This window comes from Agelaius phoeniceus, chromosome 2, assembly GCF_051311805.1.
Source record: "Agelaius phoeniceus isolate bAgePho1 chromosome 2, bAgePho1.hap1, whole genome shotgun sequence".
Taxonomy (NCBI): domain Eukaryota; kingdom Metazoa; phylum Chordata; class Aves; order Passeriformes; family Icteridae; genus Agelaius; species Agelaius phoeniceus.
The window spans coordinates 71,320,703-71,342,888 of record NC_135266.1 but is presented as its reverse complement, the minus strand read 5'-3'; the positions used below and the strand labels follow the sequence as shown (position 1 = coordinate 71,342,888).

At 41.2% G+C, this 22,186-nt stretch overlaps 1 protein-coding gene across 2 annotated transcripts in view; it reads left to right on the top strand.

The window, feature by feature from the left end:
* Positions 1-868: 868 nt before the first annotated feature.
* WASF3 (WASP family member 3) overlaps positions 869-22,186 on the top strand; it is a 65,456-nt gene continuing 44,138 nt past the window's right edge. For both annotated transcript variants that reach the window (XM_054654923.2, XM_077173852.1), the window contains exons 1-2: positions 869-970; positions 19,689-19,779. The gene's annotated coding sequence lies outside the window, so the exon portion shown is untranslated. The remainder of the gene's footprint in view (positions 971-19,688; positions 19,780-22,186) is intronic.

Here is a 22,186-nt window from a genome sequence, read left to right as displayed (position 1 = left end):
TTTTCCTAAAGGCTTTGAGGCGCGCAACAAAAGCCCCCGCCGCAGGGATAGCCACAAAGGCCGGCAGCTCAGGCACAGCTGGAAGGGGCACATCGCTGGGCCTCGGCCGGCAGCTGCAGCCCCGCAATGCACCTGCCCAGCGGGGAGAGAGCCCGTCTGGATAAACATGGATCTCTTGGGGGCCCGGATGCCCAGGAGCTGGATTCAGCAGGAATTGGGTCGCAAGGGCAAGAAAAGGGCAGCGGTGGTGGGTGTGCTTGTGGCAGTCGAGAATGAGGGCAGAAGCGCCGCAGAGGCCTCTTGCGGGCAGAAAAGGGGCCGGGGCGTTGGGTGGGTGACAGCACCGACCCCGCGGGCGACGTGAGGCAGGCGCCAGATGGCCTCGGGGGACTGCGGGGGACTGCGAGGGACTGGGTACCGCTGTCCCGCAGCCGGGGCCGGCCGGGGAAGGGGCGGCTCGGGCACTGAGGGAGAGGCAGCTGCCCCCGAGGGACACGCCAGGGAGCCCCAGGGCAGCCACCACACCCTGGCCGCTTGGGCGGCCTCACGGGGCCAGGCGGCACCCAGGTCAGGGCGGGCAGGGGTCGAAGCGCCGGGTATGGGCCCGCCAGCTGGGAGAGAGATGAAAGGATGAAGGCAGGGAGAGATGAGGGAGGAGGGACGGAATCGCCATCCCTCGCTCCCGGCCGCTCGCCAGCCCCAGGTAGGGACCGATGATTGACAGCTGACACCGCCCTCCCGGCGCTCTCATTGGCCGCTCCCCACGCCGATCAGCGCTCAGCGCCGCCGGCGCCTGCATCCCATTGGTGGGCTCTGCCCCGCCCCTCGCGCAGGAATCATAAGGGCGGCGAGGGGGCGGGGCCCGCGGCTGAGGGGGCGGGGCGGCGGCGGCTTAGCCCGCGAAGGCGGCGGCGGCTGGAGCGCTGGAACGGCGGCGGCCGGAGCGGGATGGGACGGAGCGCGGCGTCAGGTGGGTGCGGGGCTCCGCTCCAGCCCCTCGTAGCCACGGTGCAGGGAGGGCAGGAGGGCGGGTGGCCGCGCTTAGAGGGTCCTTTCCCGTCTTGCGAGGAGCGTGGAGGGGGAGCAGTCGCTTTTTAGCGGTCTCCAGCCCGCGGGGACAATCCCGGCGCTGCCCTGCGGGAGCCCCCTTTCTCCTCCCGGCCGCGGCGGGGGCGCCGGTGGGTCGCTCGAGAGCTGTTGGCTGTGCTCCGCTGGCCCGGGCTGAGCTGTCCGTTCTCGGGCCCTCTCGCCTCAGCTTTGTTCCGAGTCCTCCGCCGGCCTCGGCCCCTCGCCCGTCCCTGGAGCCGCGGGGCGCGCTCCCCTTCCCCCCGCGCTCTCGGGAGGAGGCTCCGGAGCCCTCCGTGCTGGGGTCGGGGCCGGGCCCCCGGACTGTTCCCCGCGGCGCTCCGATCGGGCAGCGGGAGCACGGCGCCCATTCCCGGGAGCTGCCCGGGGGGAGCTCGTTCCCCGCTCGTGTTCGCCCCCCGAGAGCGGCCCCCGGCACCGCCGAGGCTTTCTGATGTCCGGCGCTCTTCAAGTATTTAAGAAATAATCGTCTTTGGCTTTGAAGGGCGCTGGCAGTCCTTGACAGCTCGGGAACTTTTAAACCCTTCCTCGCCCCAGCGCGTTTGGGATTTTTTTTGTTAATTCTTTTCCCCCCTACTTGGCTCTTAAGTGAATGTGTCGCTGAGAAGAAGCCTGGAGTCTGAGTTGAGTGCAGGCGTGTGAAGACAGGGATTTATCTCAACTGCTTAGTGTCTAACACTGACCTAAAAGCAGTTAAAAAATGCTTTGTTTATTCTCTTTCTTTCTGATATAGTTCAGTATTCGCTGCAGATAACAGGAGAAGGGCTGATAGTTTTAGGTTGAGCAGTAATCTGTGAAGTGGGGCCAGTACTTGAGTGATTGGATACAGTTGTGAGATTCCTTGATAGAAGACACTTCAAAGCACAAATGGTGTAGTGTGTGTGATGTTGGTGCAGGAATAGCAAAAAGCTGTAGTTCTTTGTGCCTCTTTTGTAAACTGCAGCGAATGAGGAGACAGTGTTCCTATTAGAAAAAGATGGGGCAAATTATGAGAGCAGCCAGGAACTTCAAGAAACTTAAAATCTGGGGATGAGGAGGTTGTTTTTTCTTGCCTATCATGCAAGACTGGCCTTCTTTTTAAAACTTGACGTAGGGAATCAAAAAATATTACATTTAGAGGAGACAGACTGTTGTTTTGACTTTGGCTGATACAGTATTTTCCATAAACTAATAGCGAGTGTACTTGAGGAGAGGAATGAAGTAATGGAATAAGGCTGCAGTTCTTATCCTCCAGTAGGCTGTCCCACACTACAGCGCTCTGTAGTTCAGATGTGAAGTGGCCCCTAATATATAAAGGATGACATGATACAAAATAATTATGCTGCACTAAAGTGCTCAAGCTGGAAATCCGTGAAAGTTACTGGTTACAGTGCTTGCAAACTTCAGTGATTGAAGATTAAACTCTGTGTTTGAGCAGTGGAACTGAGCTTTGTCAGTTGTTATGCTACAGCTTTTTGCCTTTTAAGTTCTCATCAGAAGAAAATATGCTAAGATGGAAGGACAGTTATCTGCCCACGGGCCCCAAGTCATTCTTACTAAGAATTAGGATGTTTTATCGCTAGCTATTCATTTGAGACTAGGACCATACTATGTTTCCCTTAAGTGATGTGGAAACTTGATTTGTTTCCAGCTGAATTCTGGGGATGAGTTGTGCAAAGCAAACTTTTTCTGTCCCTTGCTGGAAGATTAGTTTTGTGTTTATATAGCTAGCGGCAGTATGAATGGAGTTATTAGGCAGTGAACACAGAGGTTTTGTTGTACATGAAATAATGTATAATTGAGCCAGTCCTCTTCTCGTTTTCCATGGCTGTTTTCCTCAAATAAAGAGAAAATAGAAAACATTTTTTTTATCAGATACTGAAACAATAGTCTTGATTATACTCAATAGTTACAGAAATTGAATAGTCTTTGTTAATCTTCCTATTTGTCCATGGAAGTATTAAAAATTACTTTACGTGCCAGAAATAGAATTGCTTGTGCTTAAAAAAGGTATTTTCACAGCAGGAATAAGTTACTGTGGCTTCATGTTTGATTTATATGGTACGACACATGTGACATTTCATAGTTAATAACAGCATAAGCCTGTTTTGTTTTTCAGTATGTGCTTTATCTGTAAAACATGCCTCAAGGGATCATGATTTTAGGAGTAACAGTATAAAGTCCTTGTACGTCAGCTACTCTTTAGTGTGCCTACTTTAGCTCAGGTTTATTTACTTCATTCTTCAGTGAGAAGGTACATGCCATTTACTTTTCTGAAACAAGAATAGCACTGTCTGTGGGCAGTATTGTTGTATGGAGGAAAGAGAAAGAAAAGCCATCATCTGACAGATGATAGAGTGTTTTGAAGTGTCTTATACAGTGATGAGAAAGACAGGGTTTCTGGAAAGTAACTAAATCAGAGCAGATACTTTGGTGAAGAATTCCAGAAGAGCTGATGGTGATTGAGTGTTTCCATCATTGTATCAGTGTGACCTGGACATGAATTAGCTTTCATGCCTTTGCAAGTCTTTGTTTTTTGATTAAACTTCCTGCATGAACAGTCACATATTAGTGTACTCTTTGTTCTTTTGAGCAGTCTCAGAGCACTCTCTTCCAGAGTTCTCTTGACTGCTTTGCATGAGGAAAGAGCAAAAAATACTATTGCAGGTAATTTCAGTCTGCTCTTGGAGGCCTGTCTTTAGCTGATGTGTACTTGATGTTGTCTTGTAACTGCACTGGAATCTTGTATAATACAACCTTTCTTGGGCTTTTCAATTCAAATGGGATGTGTTACGACTTCCTGGTTCATGTGTGGCTCCAGTTAAAACTACTAGACAAGTTGTGGTCGTTACTTTTGACTTGTTTTTATTTCATTTTTGCTTGCATAGGATCCTGAGCCATAGGTAGTGTATCACATGAATTACACTGCTGGTGTAAGTTACTGACCAGGCTGTGCATGCCCAGTGGGTTATGATACTAAGTTTTGTTGAATATCTCCATAGCAGAAGTACATTAGTATACAGTACTGATGGGGAGCAATTGGTCTTGTCAGGCTAATTTCTTAGTTCTCTAATCTTAATGGCATGCAGTAGATGGAGATCATTGATAGGATCAGATTACAAATGTCTTCCAGTGTAGGATATAGCTGTACTTTGCCTTTGGAAGCTTCCTTGTACAAGGAGTATGATGAATCACAGGCTGTCACTGCTTATTCTCTTAAAAGGAAAGGTGGAGGTAGAGGGTGACTATTAACTTCTCCATATGGAAGGCTCACATACAGAATAGCTGTAATCTAAGAAAAATTAGTGTCTCGACTGAGAATTAAATCAAAGCATCTCAACTCTTAGCTCTGTAGCAGAGCTGCCATAGCACTTACATTCTCTCCTGAGAACTTAGTCTGCCTTTAGAGGTAAAAATGACAATAATCTCAAGTTACACTAGAATTATTTGTTACAGTTTACCCAAATGTTTTCCTTCACATTTAACTATTATTTAGATCCAAGCCAACCTTTGATAAAAGTTGTTGAAATGTTGCATTGAGTTCTTTTCTTAACTGGTAAAGCACAGTTGTTTTTCACCCCTCTTTTGAAAATTCAAATACTGAAATATTTTTAGCTACTGATGGATGTAATTTCTTCTGCCACAAGAAGAATCAAAATGCTTGGGAAGAAATTAAGAAATTTGTACAAACAGCTGGAGATCAAAATGGCACCCTTTATGCTGATTTAAGCTGCGAACTTGGAGCTTATCTTTGATTTCTTCATTTTTGACAGGGGAGGTAGCTGGAGAATTATTTTGAAGGCTTCTAAGTATGGTAAATATTTGTTGGATTTGCTGGTTTTTATTTGTGTTAAGGCTTTATAGGTGTCTGGAATTTCAACATGCTGTGAATTAGTTTTTCCTTTCACATACTGAAATATTCTGCTGTTGAACTGATGGTGTTTTCTGCATCTAGAAATGACCCAGAATGTATGGGGATTTTTTTTTTTGTGGACCTCTCAATTCAGCAGAATTTTAGTTAATGCTTCAAGATTCTTGGAGCCCCTTCCTATCTAACAAATATAATCTCTTTATTCTAACAGAGATTTGGTAGCCAAATTCAGTGATAGGGGAGAGCATGTGTTTCTACTGAGTGTAAAGCATAGTATGCCACATTTATTAAATATATTGGTTTTGAGTATTCATTATAGTCGTGCCACTTGCATGCTTGAACTGATTTACTTTTACATTTTCAAGTGTATGTTTTAGAAGCAGAGAAATTGAAATTGTTATTCAGTACTTCAGCTGATGGATCCCAGATTTCTTGGGCATATTCACAGTGGCAAACTACTTTGCTCATAACAAGTAATAGTTGGAGAACTTGTGTATGTAATAGGTGATGCATAATACATCAAAACATGTTAGTAGTATCCAGTGAACACTGGAATTGATTTCTTGATGTTGGTTTTGAAATCCTGTAGTTGAAAAGGTCAGTATCAAGTGATGCTGAGGAAAGCCATTCATTTACTATGGACTTGGTGTTGTTGTAACAGAGCAACAGGCAGCTGTGGAGACTAATGTGCTGGAAGACAAGGCCTGCAAAGCTTGTTTTATTTTGAGACTTCAAACAGCCTTTGGAAGCACTTCTTCGAGAAGTTCTTCTGCCTCATTACATGTGAATGGATAAATGAAGTTTGAACTTGTGAATTAAAAGGAGGGCTTTAGTGGCAATGTGGCTTTTTAGTTTGTTTTTCTGCAGCAGTTAGGTCTTGCTGATCAGTTTTCTATAGAATGTTGAAATTCTCTGGAACTTATATCAGCACAGATTTACTGCAGAGTTATTTCCTGGGAAAGTAGTGTTTTTCTTTATAAAGCTTGGCTGCTGCTTTGAATGCTTAAACAGCTGCAAACATGGACAAGAATACATCACTTCAAGTGAAGCCTTTGATTTCATGCTGAATTTCAAGACACTCTTGTATCAATGTTTTTTGCACATGGAATATTGAAGTTTCTTCTCACCTCTGCATGCCAGCTTGAGCTGGAGTGGAGCTGCAGTTAAATCTTAAGTCATATTTAAAGAGGATGTCTTGGTACAGTTATACTAGTGGTTTGGTTACAGTATCAGATTATTTAACTGAATAGTAGGAGCAGGTTATTTGCATTGCTAGACAAGCAGCTGTGCAAGCCATGTGCTTTCTATCCAGTCTTCTTTTGGCAGAAGGAACCAGGAACTAGCATTTCAGCAGCTTCTTTTTTTTTTCCCTAGATGGAGGAGATCTTGTCTCCTTCTGCTCAGCCAGCTTGCTTCTCTTGAAGCTTTCCCTTCCAATCCTACAGGTCTTGTACATGTTCACTGTAGCAGGCATCAAGCACAGCTCGTGCTCTTGTAGACTATGCTGAAATTTCAGGTATCCTTTGATTCAGGGTGGGTAGCTCCACACAAGCACATAGTGAACATTAGGAGCTACACCTAGTTATAGCTCAAGCTATTCTTGCTGTAAAGACAGACCTTCATGTCTAGTTGCTGAATTTCTGTACTGGATTTGCACTGATAATGACAAGAGAAGCTTCCATGTTGTTGGACTAATAAGTGGTTAAGTTTTTAGCCTTAAGGATTTTTATTGTCCCAAAATAGCTGCATTTGAAATACTAATGTAACATCATTTGGATTCTGATTTTTTTCTAGAATGCTCGCCACCTTACTGGAGAAAGTGTGTGCTTTGTAAAGTGTTGTTCTGGTTGCTGTACTAACAGTTCTGAGGGCCTTGGATCTGCAGCTTGCTGTCATGCTTGGTCCCACAGCTGGCTGAAGCACTGTCTGTCTATTTGGCTCGATGCTGGAGCAGGTTTAGCAATCTTCTGTAATTTCTCTGTCTTGGAGGGTGATGGCAAGGTTCTGTTCAATGGGATTTAGAATTCTACTTGCAAAAACTGGGGAGAGGAAGGTGATATTCCACAGCTGGGGAAAATTTCAGAACTTCTGTTGTCTTAGCTGCTTGGAATGGACTAAATATTTTACATTATTTAGTAAATTGGTCCCGTTACTATTTCTGTGCATTATTAATGAAGGACAGAGTCAAATATTGTAGCAGACTGAACCCTCCTCTTAAATCTCTGGCTTTCTGAAATGTGCAGAAATAAATCTTATACAGTATATAGTCCAATCTGCATCTTTCTGTTAGCCATTTTGTCTCTTAATCTGGAACTATTGAGGCAGCAGTATTTCTGAAATAATCACCTTTACTGGGTATGCATTATGTATTACTGCTGCCTGTGACAATGACTGCTGAAACCCCAAATTCATTGCCTTCTCTCCCCGTTTCATGCTTTAAAATGAAGCTGTTAAATGCTTTGTGTGCCACTTCCTCATTTGCATTTTCTGTTCCCCTTCCTCTTGCTGCAAACTCTCGCTGATGCATTTTTTCTGAAGCCTTTTACTTCCCTTCGAAAGTCACTCCTATATCCTAGTAATCCCTGTAAAAAGACAAACGTTATGATGAACTTCTGCTTTGTGTCATTTCTAGTAAAACCCACTGATGCCTTCTTTTTGAGAGTGAAATACTTGGAGATGTAAAAAAAACAAACCCCAGCAAAAACCACAACAAAAACCCTTCCCAGCTGCCACGTGCATCCCTGAAAAAATTTAAAATGGAGGGAAGTAGATGCAAGACATGAAGTGTAAATCCTTGCCAAATGTAAATCCGTCTTCCCTTAGCTGAGTGAACTGCTTACTATCAAATTTCTTTAAGCCGCAGAATGTTGGTTTTGGCAGGAACATCAGAAAGAGTTTTCTTTCTTTTAAACAGTTGTTGTTTGGAAAACAAGCATATGTTTGGCATCATCATAGACTTCTAAAAGAGGAAAAAGTGATTTTATTTTCAAAACGTATAGTAGAACTGTATTTTCAGCAGAATCAAATGTTAAATGCTTCTGGAAGCTTAAATATGATAGTGTGTCCATACAGTTGGTTGTCAAGGTTGAAACAACAAGCACAGTTAGCCCCGAAGCTGCTAAATGCTAATCCAAGCTTGGCATGTATTTTTCTCAGCCAATTGAACTGAGGAAGTTAGAGAAGCACATAGACAGCCTGTAATAATCAAGTTTTTAAAAGCAAACTTAAATGTTGAGGTTCAGTTATAAAAATGCAGCCTTATTTTATACTTTTGGTAATGGTGATGTTGACTGTAAGACCTGTGACTCTAAATCTGTAGTTTGAGTATCCCCACTCTTATTCATCCTGGTGGAATTATTGCTGTTAATGCTTTTGAATATGAAGCATTAGAAAGTATACTGAATTAGATTTTGTGAACTTAAAGGATGATAGTCTAAATAGTAAACAGCTTTGATTTGTTGGTCAAAGATAAGATAACTTCCTTCATGCCTCATCACAGAACAATTAATGCAGCATAGAGCAGTGTGGGTTACTCAAAGAAATTTGTGTAGGTTCACTGAGTTACAGGGATAGGCTAAGAAATGAGAAAAATTAGGTGTTTTAGCACTGGGTGGGAAACAGGGAGATTGAACTGTGAGGGTGAGAAGTATGGATGTTGAATCTAGAGGAATAAAACTAGTGAATTTATTTGAGGGTTACTGAGAGTTGTTATAATCTCTTGAAGATGTTTAACCTGATGTTTTAGAGCTAAAATATAGAGGAAACCTTCAAACAAAAGCTTGTCTGAAATACAAAGCTTGAAGGACAAGTGTTCTTTTGTCAGAAGTGTATTTTTGAGGCTTCTAAAGCCACTTTGAACAGAATACTAAAATAAATGTAACTCTAGGAAGATAAGACTGTAGAAATAATTGAATTTTGCTGTGGATTAGTTGATTTGCATTATATTAGTAGTGTTCTCTAAAATATGCCTTCCATACTTTTTTTGCTCATTTCTGCAGGTGTATAATGAAGTGTTCATCCTCTTTTCTTGTTCAAAGCACACAGGACTTGATGATTTAAATCAGATTCTTATTGAGTGCTAAAAGAAGAACAAACTTGGCCAAAGTGGGAACCTTAAGCAGTGTGGTTTTTTTTTTTTTTTGTAGGCTTGAAACAACTTTTGGTGATTCTGCATATAAGAGGACATGACCTATGGAACAGCTGGCCCATAAGAAGTAGTTTTGTTGCAGAACAGACTTATTTACATGTTAACTTGGTAATAGGCTACTCCAAATAAATGCCTTTCTCAAGGGCAAAATATCTCTATACTGTTGTTATACTTGAAAATGAGGTAGTTGTGAAAACATTAGATCTTGAAAGTGTTGGGGGCACTTAGCTTTTTAAAAAGAAGTGTGATTCCTATGAAAATCTGCAGCATGGTTTTCTAAAATAACAAAGCATTCATCCGCACTGTGCAGAAGGAAACACTGTATTATTTGGGATCAGATGATAGTTTTTAGTGGTACTTCATAAAGGAGGCTTTGGGGAAAAAAAACAAGAAACCCCAAACCTCAACAAAAACCTCCAAACAAACAAGGTTCCATGCCTTCTTGATGATCCGTTTTAGTTCATTGTACTTGGTGCAGAACTTGCCAGAGGTTTTATAACCTGTAATAACATGAATGGTCAGCTCAAATGATTGTGGTGCTTACACCTCCTGGGCACTTGTTGGTCATAGAGGTAATGTCTGAAGAGCTACATGAGCATTTCAAACTGAGGTCAGGTGTGGTAGGAGAGCAAAGGCATCAGGTTCTGCATCTGCTGTGGCTTTACTTGCAGCCTTCCACCCATCTACAGTGCATGTGCTGGTGCTCTTTGAACAAAAGCTTCATGCACGGCATATCAGTAGTTTTAACTAAGCCTCCCTGTTTGGTTGTATTTTATTCCTCTACTGCTCTCTGGCCAGCACCAAGCAGCTGTTAAATAAAGAGGGAAAGAGGAAACCATGTGTCACAGCTGTGGTCCTGCCCTCTGGTAAGTGGAGTTGTTACTCTTCAAAGCATTGTGTGGTTTCTGCATTTTATATGGAGGTGGGAAGAGGTGGATTTGAAGCTGTGCTGGGTTTCCTGCTGTCTTTTATCTCTTACTATCCCAGAATGAAGTGGTCAGTAATATCCAGAATGTCATTGCTTCCATTTCCAAATGTAAGCCACACATTGCTCTGGAGCTGTCAACTGCTGCCTGGGCAGGCATGGCATTGCCCTGGGACATGGCATCCCTTCTTTCCTGTGACATCCTCTGTCTCCACTCCTGCCTACATAGGGTTAAACAGAATAGCTGCTCTTCAAATGAAAAAAAATTCTTGCATGTTTACTGGCAGCCCATGTCTTTCAGCAACCAGTTGCCACATTAAATGTTTATTTTTTTCCCAAAAATCAAGATATTTTGCATCTTACATGATGTGAATCTGTATTTAATTATTGGAAATCTAAATTATTTATAGTTTTAAAAATGTAAATAGAGGAAGGCAAAATTGAAATGGGTATTTTCTGGTTGTTGGAAGACTGAGGAAGGGATGCAGACAAGAAACCAATCCAGAATAGGATAATTTACGTGCAATCACATTATTATGGAGATGTCTGAGATGTATATATTGTATGTATTAAGTAATTTAGGTTTTCTTTGTGGTCACATCATATCTTAGTTATTGTTTCTAAATCTCTTAATGGAAATTACTTTGTAAGATGCTGTATTTGTGGCAGCTGACTGCCTCTTCTTCCTTCCCCCCAGTAGAAAATACTAAACATGGCTGTGAATGTCATAGTGAATTAATCTGAAGGATTTAATTTATAGGAATACGTAGTGGGAACAGGTAAAATTCGTCTCTTTAGTTAGTATCAACTGTGTGGTGTTGAATCTGATGGTAAGGCAGTAGATGACCTGGATGGGTTATGTGATTAGGATAATGAAGTCAGTATTTTTCATTACCTATATTAAAAAAGTATTTTAAAATTCCTTTTTATGAAAACAGGTCTTAATTAAAACCATAAAAATCCCATGGTAACAGCAGGCATGATTGTTTTAAGCCACTTCAGCCTTCTTTTCAAAAGAAAAAGTGGACTTTATTTCACATACTTCTGGATTTTTGGTGATTTGTTTGATCTTCCTAAACTGCTAAGCTCCTCTACATTGAGTGAGATTTGAGGTCACAGATCCATGCAAAACTGCTTTAGTTTAACTGGCTTATAAATAAAAATGTTTATAACAAAAAAGACCCAAAAGAAACCAACAAAACTCAGTTGCATCTGGCCCTTTAAAAACAGGAGGAGGGAGGAAAAAAAACCCCTAGAGAAACTGGGATAGACCTGAACCATGTAGCTAATGCTAAACTATGCCAGTCTCTTTCAAGAACAGCTTTCCAGCTGGGATGAAATAAGGAATAATTCAATACATAAGTTTCACCTGTTAAAAAGCTTTCATTTCTGTCCCTCCCTTCTCACCCACCTTATTTCTTTACATAATAATGTCCTTGATTGAACCCCATAGGTCAGCTGTAAGGAGTCATTAACTGTTGAATTGCACTAGTTTTAATTTTCTAAATGGTGGCTCTTTAATGATTAATCTGTATGATACCTCTGTCTGTTTGAAAACAATTTATATGGTTTTTGAGACTTTAAAATTGGGGGAAAACCCTACACATTTCACAAATATCTTCATAGTGATAAAACATACTGGTTTTATGTATATAGAGAGATCTGTATCTGTAGGTACACAAGGCTTTATAAATGAAATAACTACAGCATTAGCTACATACACACATGAGTATGTGCATATGAGAAAGATGTTTATAAGAACAGAGTATTTCACTTGGAAGCATTTGTCCAGTCCAGCTGCCTGACTGCTTCAGGGCTGACCAAAAGTTAAGGCATGTCCTTAGTGATGTTGTTCAAATGCCTCTTAAACACTGTCAGGAGCTGAGGCATCAACCAGCTCTCTAGAAAGCCTGTTTGAGTGCGTGACCCGTCCCTTGGTGATGAAACACTTCCTACTGTCCAGCCTGAACCTCGCCTGGAGCGGCTTTGAGCCATTCCCATGTATCCTGTCACTGGGGCCCAAGGAGCAGAGCTCAATCCTTCTCTTTTCACATCCCTTCCTTGGGAAGCTGTGGAGAGCAGTAAGGTCACCACTCAGCCTCTGTTTGTCCAAACGAGACAAACCCCAAGTCCTCAGCCACTCATTGCAGGACTTTTCCTCACAGGCCCTTCTCCAGCTTTGTTGAGCCTCTCTGGACACATTCAAGCACCTTCACAGCCTTCATAAATTGTGCACCTGAGAACAGTAGACAGTCCTTGAGGTGAGGCCACAGCAACACTGAATGCAGCTGGACAATCTCCTCATTTGCCTGGCTGGTGATGCTGTTTGATGCATCCTGAGATGGGGTTTGCCCTCTTGTCTGCCAGGGCTCACTGCTGACCCAGACTGAGCTTCTGCCCACCATGTACTCCAGATCCCTCTCCCAGTTTATACTTGTGTCTGGCATTACTTTGTCCCAGGTGCACAATCCAGCATTTGGACTTGTTAAATTTCATGCTATAAATCATAGCCCAGTGTTCCAATCTATGTAGATCCCCCTACACAAATCTCCCTGTTCCTCAGGGAAGCCAAAAGCGCCTCCCAGTTTGGTATCACCACCAAACTCAGTAAAGGTGCACTGCACTCGTTCGTGCAGATGGTTGGGAAGTACAGGAACGGGAGTGGCCCTGGAACTGACCCCTGAGGAGCAGTGCTGGGGACCAGTCACCAGCTGTACCCCCTCCACTTTACAGCCCTTCAGCTCTGCCCTTCAGCCAGTCCTTCACCCAGCACACCATGAACCCGCTTGTCCTGCAGCTGGACAGCTTGTCCAGAAGGATGCTGTGACAGTATCAAAAGCTTTCCTAAAAATCCAGAAAAAGGCATCTACTGCCTTGCCTTCTTTAGATCTGTGACCTTATCAGAAAAGGTAACCAAATTAGCTTATTATTTATGACTTTTGTGAACCCATATTGACTGTGCCTGATAATTGCATTATTCTTTAAATTCCTCTCAGTATTACCCAGTATAATCTTTTCTTCTATGATTTTTCCAAGAGCTGAGGTTACATTAATAGGCCTGTAGTTTCTTGGATCTTCCTTCATACCCTCCTTGTAAATTGGAGTAAAACTAGATCTGGATCAGCAGGGACCTCTCTTGACTCTGAAGACTTTTGGTAGATGATGGACAGGGGTGCTGCTGAAGCATCCACTGGCTCCTTCAGAACTCTGGGATGAATCCCATCGTTCCCCATGGAATTGGAAATATTCAGCTGATCCCTTAGAATTTCGTCATCCATAAATGGAAACTCGCTGTTCCCACACTGACGGTCTTCCATCTTGGGAGTGGGCAGCCCCAGGTCCATCAGTATTGTGACTGAAGCCACCTGACCAGCAGGCTGGGGGAGGTGATTTTCAACTTCTGCTTCGCTCTTGTGAGATCCCACCTGCAGTGCTGCATCCAGCTCTGAGGCCCCCAACCTAAGAAGGATGTGGACGTGTTGGAGCAAGTCCAGAGGAAGGGTATGAAAATAATCAGAGGGCTGTACCACATCTCCTGTGAACACAGGCTCAGAGAGCTGGGGCTGTTCAGCCTGGGGAAGAGAAGGCCTTTTGTGACAGGACAAGAGGTGATGGCTTTATACTGAAAGAGAGTGGATAGGAAGAAGCTCTTTACTCAGAGGGTGGTGAGGCACCAGAACAAGTTGCCTAGAGGTGTTGTGGATTCCCCATCCCTGGAAGTGTTCAAAGCCAAGTGGCTCTGAGCAGCCTGGGATAGTGGATGGTGTCTCTGCCCATGGCAGGGGGTTTGGAACAAGATGATCATTAAAGTCACTTCCAACCTAAACCATTCTGTAATTCTGTAATGGAAAAAAACCACTGAATGACATTGTTTTTAATTCACCCCCAGCAGTCACTTAATCATCTCCCACAAGTCCATTGTTTTGTTTTAGACCTCTTGCTATTTATATACTTTAAAAAGCCATTTTAAGGGATCATAAAGCAGTTCCCAATGGAAGCAAGCTTCATATCTCAGTTGTGGTTTTTTAACAAAGGATGTGGCCTTTTAGGAGGACATAATAACAGGGAAGGTGAATTTTTTCCATATATCTACCCAGCTCTAGATCACAAAGCATTATTCTGTCTGCTAAGGTGAAGGATGTGCCTTCTGTTCTCCAAACATTAAATCTGAGTGCTCTTATGTTTTTTCATTTCTCTTTCACCACCATGCTGGGGGGAAATTAGCCATGGAGTGATGCGAGTTCCTGCTTTCAGCTAGATCCAGATGTAAAAATATGTTTTGGCCCTGAATGGGGTGTGCTAGAGAGAGCAGCTGCTTGCTTGGTCCAGGCTGTGACCATCTGCATAATTCTGATTCCATGGAATTGAAGTTGGCTGTCAGCTACAGCAGTGCTGAGTTGTTTAGTAGGACGTTGGTGCTGCCTTCTTCCCTGTTGCACTTCTTTATTGGTGTGGTGTTTTTTCCGCTTTTTAAAAACCACATCAGTTCTGTTTAATTTTTCTTTTGTTCCTGGACATTCTGAAACCTACTAGATTTCATTTCTCAATCTTGAGGTGTCTCATTTGTGGTTTATGTGTGTGTCTATATGTGGTATTTTTGGCTAATGCTTTTCAGCAGGGTTCTGTGGCCTGTGCTGATTCATGCTTCCCTTACTCTGCCACTTCTCTCTAACATTATGAAACTGTAGAGTACAACCTGCTTGAGCCTCTGCTATTTCTGGAGATGTAGGAGTGAAGAAAATATTAAGTCTTGTTCAGCACAAGGTGAAATCTGTTATTTGATTTGAATGTTGGCTGTTCATGACCTGAGAATATTTTTTGATTGATTTTTGTCACCAAATTCAGATACTTTAATGAAGCATTTAACTTGAAAGTCACATCACCTAGCCTTGGACTAATCCCCTTAATGAACCCACAGGTTTTCTGTCTGGAGTACTTACACAAAGCATCTGTCTTAGATGTTCATGCTTTTTAGCAGTGCCTGCTAACAACAAGAAAGGAGGTTGAATGCTCCAGAAAGTGCAATTTAAGGGACTTTTCTGTTTCAAGAAACATATTCTTAAATATTAGTAATTGAAAAACTGTGCTATGTAATGCTGGGTGGGTAACAACTGAAATTAGAGATGCTGTCTGCTGAGGATGACCCATTTTTAGTGTTGTTACATGAGAGTGGGGATCCACTTGAGTAAAGGCATCTGAATTCCTTTTGTGAAGCATTAGGGAGATATCTCTACAGCCTAGGAGGGACCTCTTTGCTATTCTGTAAGGATGTGTACTCTGGCCCTCTGGAGAAGAGTGCAGGGCTGTATTAGGAGAAAGAGCAGGCTGATAGTACAGAAGACTTGTACTGCGATATTCGGGTTGTTATCTGTGAAGAATTTAGGGATGGTGATTCTGCCAGCAAACCTTTTCAAGCGTTTGAAAACATTTTGATATTGATATCCCATCTGAAATCTGCTCCTTTTCAGAGGTATTGGCCTTTTGTCTTTCCCGGTGGTGGAAGAACCCTCTCTTTTTGGATCAAAGACAAGAGAGCTACTTCCTGTCTCTTGTGGTTGGTACCAGTAATTTGTGGTATAATCTTTGTTTGGCTTCATTTGCAGTAAAGAGTCAGTGCTGACTATAAGAAGAGAGTGTAGTCCTGGGCAGGCCTCTTGTTGGGACACCAAAGAGGTGATAGATGTAGGAATGGTCCTGCAGGAGCCAGCAAAGAATGTCTGACAAGCCACTGCTGTTACTGGCTGGCTTGTAGGCTTGATGGGCTGGCTTTTGTAGATTGCAAAATCTCTGAAGATCAAGTGTTTAACCTCAGATAAATTCTACAGGATGTTTAGGATTTTGCAAGCCTGCTGTTTAGATGGGTTTCCTCTGTCCAGTACTGAAGGACTGCTATACTCAGTCAAGTAGTGAATATTTGTACCATAATCCAGCGAGTCAAATGGAATAAAAGAGACACCCAGTACTCCACATGGGTTGGATTTTTTTATTTTATCTGCCTGTGCTCTGAAGAAAAATTTCCAGAACTTGAACTTGTTTGTTCCTTGGACGGAATTAGTGGCAAAGGACACACTGGGTGTGGTGACTAAGTCTGACTGTCAGAGTGGTTCTCAAGAAGATGCAGAGTGGGAAAGTATCCCCTGAGGGCTTGTCAAAGGGCAGGTTGCTCTCTGCACTCCAAGTACAGTGTTTATCCCAAGTAATTTTGCATTTCTGGATGCTGCGGAGGCTCATGGATTAGACAACAGTGAGTGAATCTTTAGTTAAAGACCACCTGGAAAACATGAGTTGCCATGTCTTTATGCTGCTCCTGTTCTGTGCTCGAACTTAAGACTGGGATATGGAACAATCTAGTTTAGGGATTTAAAGATAGTCTAGTTTAAAATAAGAAACTTTTGAGTTGTCTTGATCAATCTTAGAAAAGCTGCTTAAGATGTGCTCCTAAGAGGCCCCTCAGTTTTAAGTAACTGATTGTATGGCTCTTTTACAGAAAAGCCCCCATCCCACTGTAGAAGTACATAAGATCAAGGGGGACCTAACCACTAATTGATGTGTGGTTCTACTCTTTGAAGGCTTCAGAACCTGTCTGGGTTTTCCAAATGTGTGTTGCAGAGTTACAGTAGTTTCTAAGATTGAATTTCATACTTTAAGATTAAATACATGCACAAATTTAACAAGGCAACCCAGTACTGAAGTTTTAAACCACTTCCTTTTTTGTCTCTATGCATTGGTAATGCAGTTACTTGAATTCAAACTATAGTGGTAAACTTTGGGTCTCCATATATGAAAGCATATTTTAAAAACCCTCCCCCTACCCCAGAAAGCAGACTTCAAAATAAAATCCTTTTTTCACCATTTTCATGATGACCTGCCATTTGGATACTTTTAATCCTCAATCTGTGTAAAAGTTATGTATTGCATTAAATCCTTTATGTTTTTTTCCTGTGGATTTCTGAAGTAATCCTCTGTGTGCCATATAGCTTGTTCTTCAAATTGCTTGCCTATAATAGTCTCATTTCTTGGAGTTTTGTTTAGAAAGCTTTAAAACATCGATTTTAAACAAAATTCAGCTGGATGTAAATTTCTTACCAGAAGTCAGTGTTACACATTCTGCATGTCTAAATTCTTATTCTGTTGAAACTGTTTAGTACTTCCTGTAATTTAGTCAGTGAATGTGTCAAATGGGGCACTTGGCAGAGGAGTCAGTGATGTTCTTGATAATGAGTAAGAATCTTTTTATAATGCTTTTGTTTTGTTTTTTTCCCCTCTTGGGGATTTCATGGGAAAGAAAGAATCCATTCAAAAGGGAATGTGCGTGTTTTCACAGTTGGGCAGTAGATAGGTATTGCTGGACTGTTAGCGGTGTACCAAAACATATTTTCCTTTCTGTATCTTGTGTTTTCATCATAGCTATGTATCTTAAATATGGAACTCAGAGAGAGTCCAACACTTTGTCTCTGGCTTATCCTGGGCCTTTTTCAATATTCTACTTAAAAAATATAAAAAATCTGATTGCAAAAAAAAATAAAATCTAAAACTGCTTGACATTGACCACATCTTCATGTTTTTATTTGGCCAGGTAAGGATTTTTATTGAAATACACATCAAGATAGTTGATTTAATTTCACTGTGAAAGCTGAGATTTGTCTTCATGCGTGGTAGTTCTCAGCTTTCTTTCCATCCCTTTAATCCCTTTATAGGTTCTGTATTGTTGATCTGAGTGAGGAATTCTTTCATCACAAAATGGATTCAGGGATCCTATTTATGTAGTTCAGCATTGCAGACAGTGTGTAAATGTAAATGATGGAAGTAAACTGCAGCATGTGGACAAAAATGTGTCACTCGTGGGGAACTGAGAATTTCCCGAAGTGCCTTTGCTGCTGAGGATACTGTAATGTGTAAACACATTCTCAGACCCCTTGGTAGTACTGGAGGGTTTAGGATCTATATAAAGTTCCAGTCACCTTGTACCACAAGTGCTCGATGATGTCTGTTCCATAGTGTTGTTAATGTAGTGCTGTTTGCTCTAAAGCAGATTTACTGTTTTCTGAGCCACAGGTATACTTAAATCACTGCTGGTTGAAGTCGCTTACAGAATCACGGAAAGGCTGGGGTTGAAAGGAATCATAAAGAATATCTACTTCCAATGCCATTGCCATGGGCAGAGCACTTTCCACTAGGCCAGGCTGCTCAAAGCCCTATCCAAGATGCCCTTGAACACTTCCATAATTTCTCTGGGCAACCCATTCCAGTCTCACTACCCTCACAGTGAAGAACTTTTTTCCAATATATAACCTAAACATACCCTCTTTCAGTTTGAAGCCATTCCCTCTTGTCTTTTCATTACAAGTCCTTGTGAAGAGTCCATCTCTAGCTCTCTTGTTGGTCTCCTCTTGGCACTGGAAGTTGCCATAAGATCTCCCTGGAGCCTCCTCTTGTCCAGGATCCTGTCTTCATAGGACAAGGTGCTCTCGCCCCTCTAATAATCATTGTGGCCCTCCTGGAATCCCTACAGCAGGTCCACATCCATCTTATGTTAACTTAGGCAAATAGCTTTCCCCATTTAGTACATCTGTCCTGGTAATGAGAACATGAATGAACTGTATGTATGTGAGCCTTTATAATGTGTCTCTTTAATTTTTCTCTAAGCATACAAACACTTAAGTGAGGACCAAGACCTTGGCCAACTGGTAGATTTTGTGAGCAAGTTAACTAGAGGACAATATTTTATTTGGAATAGGTGGTTACTGCACCAGTGGTTAGTGGAATCAAGGTCTGGGCACCTTAAAGCTGTGGTATTTGGAGGGAGAATGAAGGAATGTGAGCAAGGCAGGTGGTGACAGTGAGCAAGGAGGACACTGCTGTCTTGCCTTTGAGAAATCTGTGTGGTGACTTTAACAGTGTTTTGCTCTTTTAGATGCTTTTTCTTTCTTACACATCACGGTTTATAATTGTGTCCTTGAGATAAAGAAATTTTTTTCCTCTTGTAAATTTTAATTGTCTAAAATATTTAGGCAAAAAAATGCATAGAGGCACCTCTTTAAAATTCTGGTAATAGTATCAGCCTCCTCTAAGCAAGTGATCTGTTTTAGAGATCATTTTTATATAGTTCTTGCAGAAAGGGCATTTATATCTTAACTGCAAATCCCCTTAATTTATAAAAATTTCGTGTATTACTAAATGCTAATCTATAAGTCCCAGTGTTCTCTTGATGCTAGGAACTGTAATATTTTCATGGAAACATCTCATTACTTTATTTTTGCGGGAGATTCTCATTGCTTTTTTTTAGTCTGTTTTAGTGGGTTTCTGTTCAGTAATATTTAATTTGCTGTGAAGGATCTCAGAGGGATTTAAGACTGCTGTTTTATTGTGCATTACTGTAGGCTGTTACATCATTTTTCCATCTCTGCAGTCTTCAAGTGGGTAAATGTTACTTTCTCTGCTGATGTTTCTATTTAAAAATTGATTATAAAATAACACAAGCTATTTTGTTACCTTGAAAAAAATTAAGCTGTATCATGAAATATTTAGCACAAAATGGTTAAAACTGTCTGGATTCTACTCATGCATATTTTACTAAGTTTTTTTTTTTCAGCTGATTACTGAACCGAGCCCCACTTTTAATGCATATTTTTAATTATTCTGTTACTGAAAGATTAAGTTAGATTTGTCTTTGTTTGCAGAAAAAGCCACCTGAGTGTGCCAGGAAGTTAGAGAACAGCTGTCTTCTCAAAGGCATAAACAGTACGGATATTCCACGCTCCTTTTTAAATGGTAAGTTGTTCAAGAGAGCTCTTGCTGAAATTCCTTGTCACTTACTTTGCATTTGTGTGAATCTGTTACAAATAGCTTGGACGACTGTGATAAGTGCCTCAAACTGAAGACCAGTGATGAATTTTAGGAACTCTTCCAGAAGGTTTTCAGTTAGCCTTGGGAAGGAGGTTTATATTTTTGTGATATTGAAGATGTGCTGTATTAGGCCCTGAAACAAATGTCAAAAGCATTGCTCACCCAGGAGACTGGTAGCATTTAAATACTAATCTTATTGTGTAGAAACTGAAATAAATTTACTTTATTCATGGTTGTTCATGAGCTACTGGATTTATAAATTTGCATCTGTTAATTACTTTTACCCTGTATAATCTGTACTTTGTTGATGTATTGTCTAAGAGATTTAAACTAAATCTGCTGAAGTTGAATGTTTGTTGGCATCAAAGTGCAACGGATAATAAAAGATTTGTATTTATTGATATTAAACTAGCTGTGTGGGGAAATATTTCCCTGCCCCCAATCTGTCTCAGCTGCCACACTCAACACCAAGGACCTTTAGATAAGGATTATGTGTTGCATTGCTGGAAGAGTAGCACTTTCCTCATGGTGTGATGTAAGAGGTGGGACACACCTGGGGGTGCTAACGGAGGACTCCTGGCAAGGTGCAGACAATTTTGTTACAATAAGTAAAGCTGATAGATGTATGCATGTGTGTATTTACAGGGAGCTGCAGCTTGTTGGCATTTGCAGTGGGAGAGAGAAACTTTTTGAGCAGGGGAGGAAGCTGAAGAGCAGCTTTGTTGTTCTTCCTTCTGAAAGGATGAGGTTAAAAGTAGTATTAGCTACCTGTAGGAGAGGCTGTTTTCTTCCAGCATTGCACACCACAGTGCTGCCTTTGGCAGAAACCACGGCCAGCCTTGCTTCAAGGTCTCTGAGAGACTGTAAAGTATGCAGCAGTGACTTAGGAGAGTGTTCAGGATACTATTCTCCTGTGTCCTAGAGCTGTGTCCTATAGACTCTGTCTATAACCCTGGCTATGATCCTTTGCCACACTTTCCCCCTCAGCTGAAATTCACTTATGCTTCATTTCTGTTTTGAGTTCTGAGAATATGCTGGATGATACTTGAGATGCTTTTTCGCATATATGTTCTGAAAGAGATTGTACTTTAAGTTAGGAAAAAGAATAATTCTGGAAAATGTGTGCCTTCACAATTTCAAGTAGGAAACTGTTTTGAGGAATGAAGGAATAAGGAAGCAATATGGTGCACACAGGAGTGGGAGGGTTATGGTAACAGCTTTTGAAGGAGAAGGGTGAAAGAAAACCCACTCTTTCCTCCTTTACCCCTCTTGCATTACCCATTAAATGGAAAGGTAAATCAACGGTTATATACTGAAATTGTTTGGAAAAAAGATCTCTTGCTGTAACGGTCAAAAGTGGAGGAAGTGTCTCAAGGAAAGTAAGTAGTCTGTAGGAAAAAAAAAAGGGTAAACTAAATATACATATTGAAAATTTTGTCACTTCACTACTAAATTATTATATTAGCATATTGCTTATTATTTAATGAAGCAGTGAATGTTACAGCACTGTTAGATTTCAGTTGCTTTTCATGTGCATGGAAACATCATTGCTTTTATTTACAGGGAGCTATAGAAATTAGTTACTACAGGAATAAGAACCTTGGTTTTGGAATATTTTACCTCAGTTACATTTATTAATAAAGCTTCAAAAATTATTTTGAGCTATTTGCTGTTCATTCTTAGTGTAGTTTTATCAAGTATTTTCTGTTTCTTTGTGCAGTTTAAGCTCAGCTTTCATGTAGAGTTTAATTGAAGTGTCAAGTGTTTAACTAGTCTGGAATTTAATGTAACTGATGGGTGTCTAAACACAATGCTGAACATACTTGAAAATATCAACCTTTAAGTTTTTTAAATATATTAAAACCTAATTCTAGTGAACAAATTCTAATTTTTGATTGAACAGTGATCATTCATGTATCAGAAACATTCGGATTGGACATACAATTTGGAAACTACCTGATCAATAAAATGAGAAACTTGTATTTAAAATAATGATTGATTTCTACAGAAATGTAATATATTTTCTTTTTAAATTTCTATTCAAAGAACTTCACTTTCAAGTCAATAAAAAATTTCAACAGCTTAATTCACCTGCATGTGTAGTAAGGCATTTGAATTTGAAATTGTCACTCATTTTGTCACTTGGATTATAGCTATGCCTTGTCTTGCTTCTCTGGATTTCCTACTGTGTTTTGCCAATGTAAATGCCCCCAAAAGTTGTCAGGTTGATAAAAAAACTAGATTAAATATTATAGTAAACCTACAACACTACAGTACAAAAGTGTCTTCCACAAAGAAAGTTAGAGAACGTGCAGTGAGGAGTGAAATACCA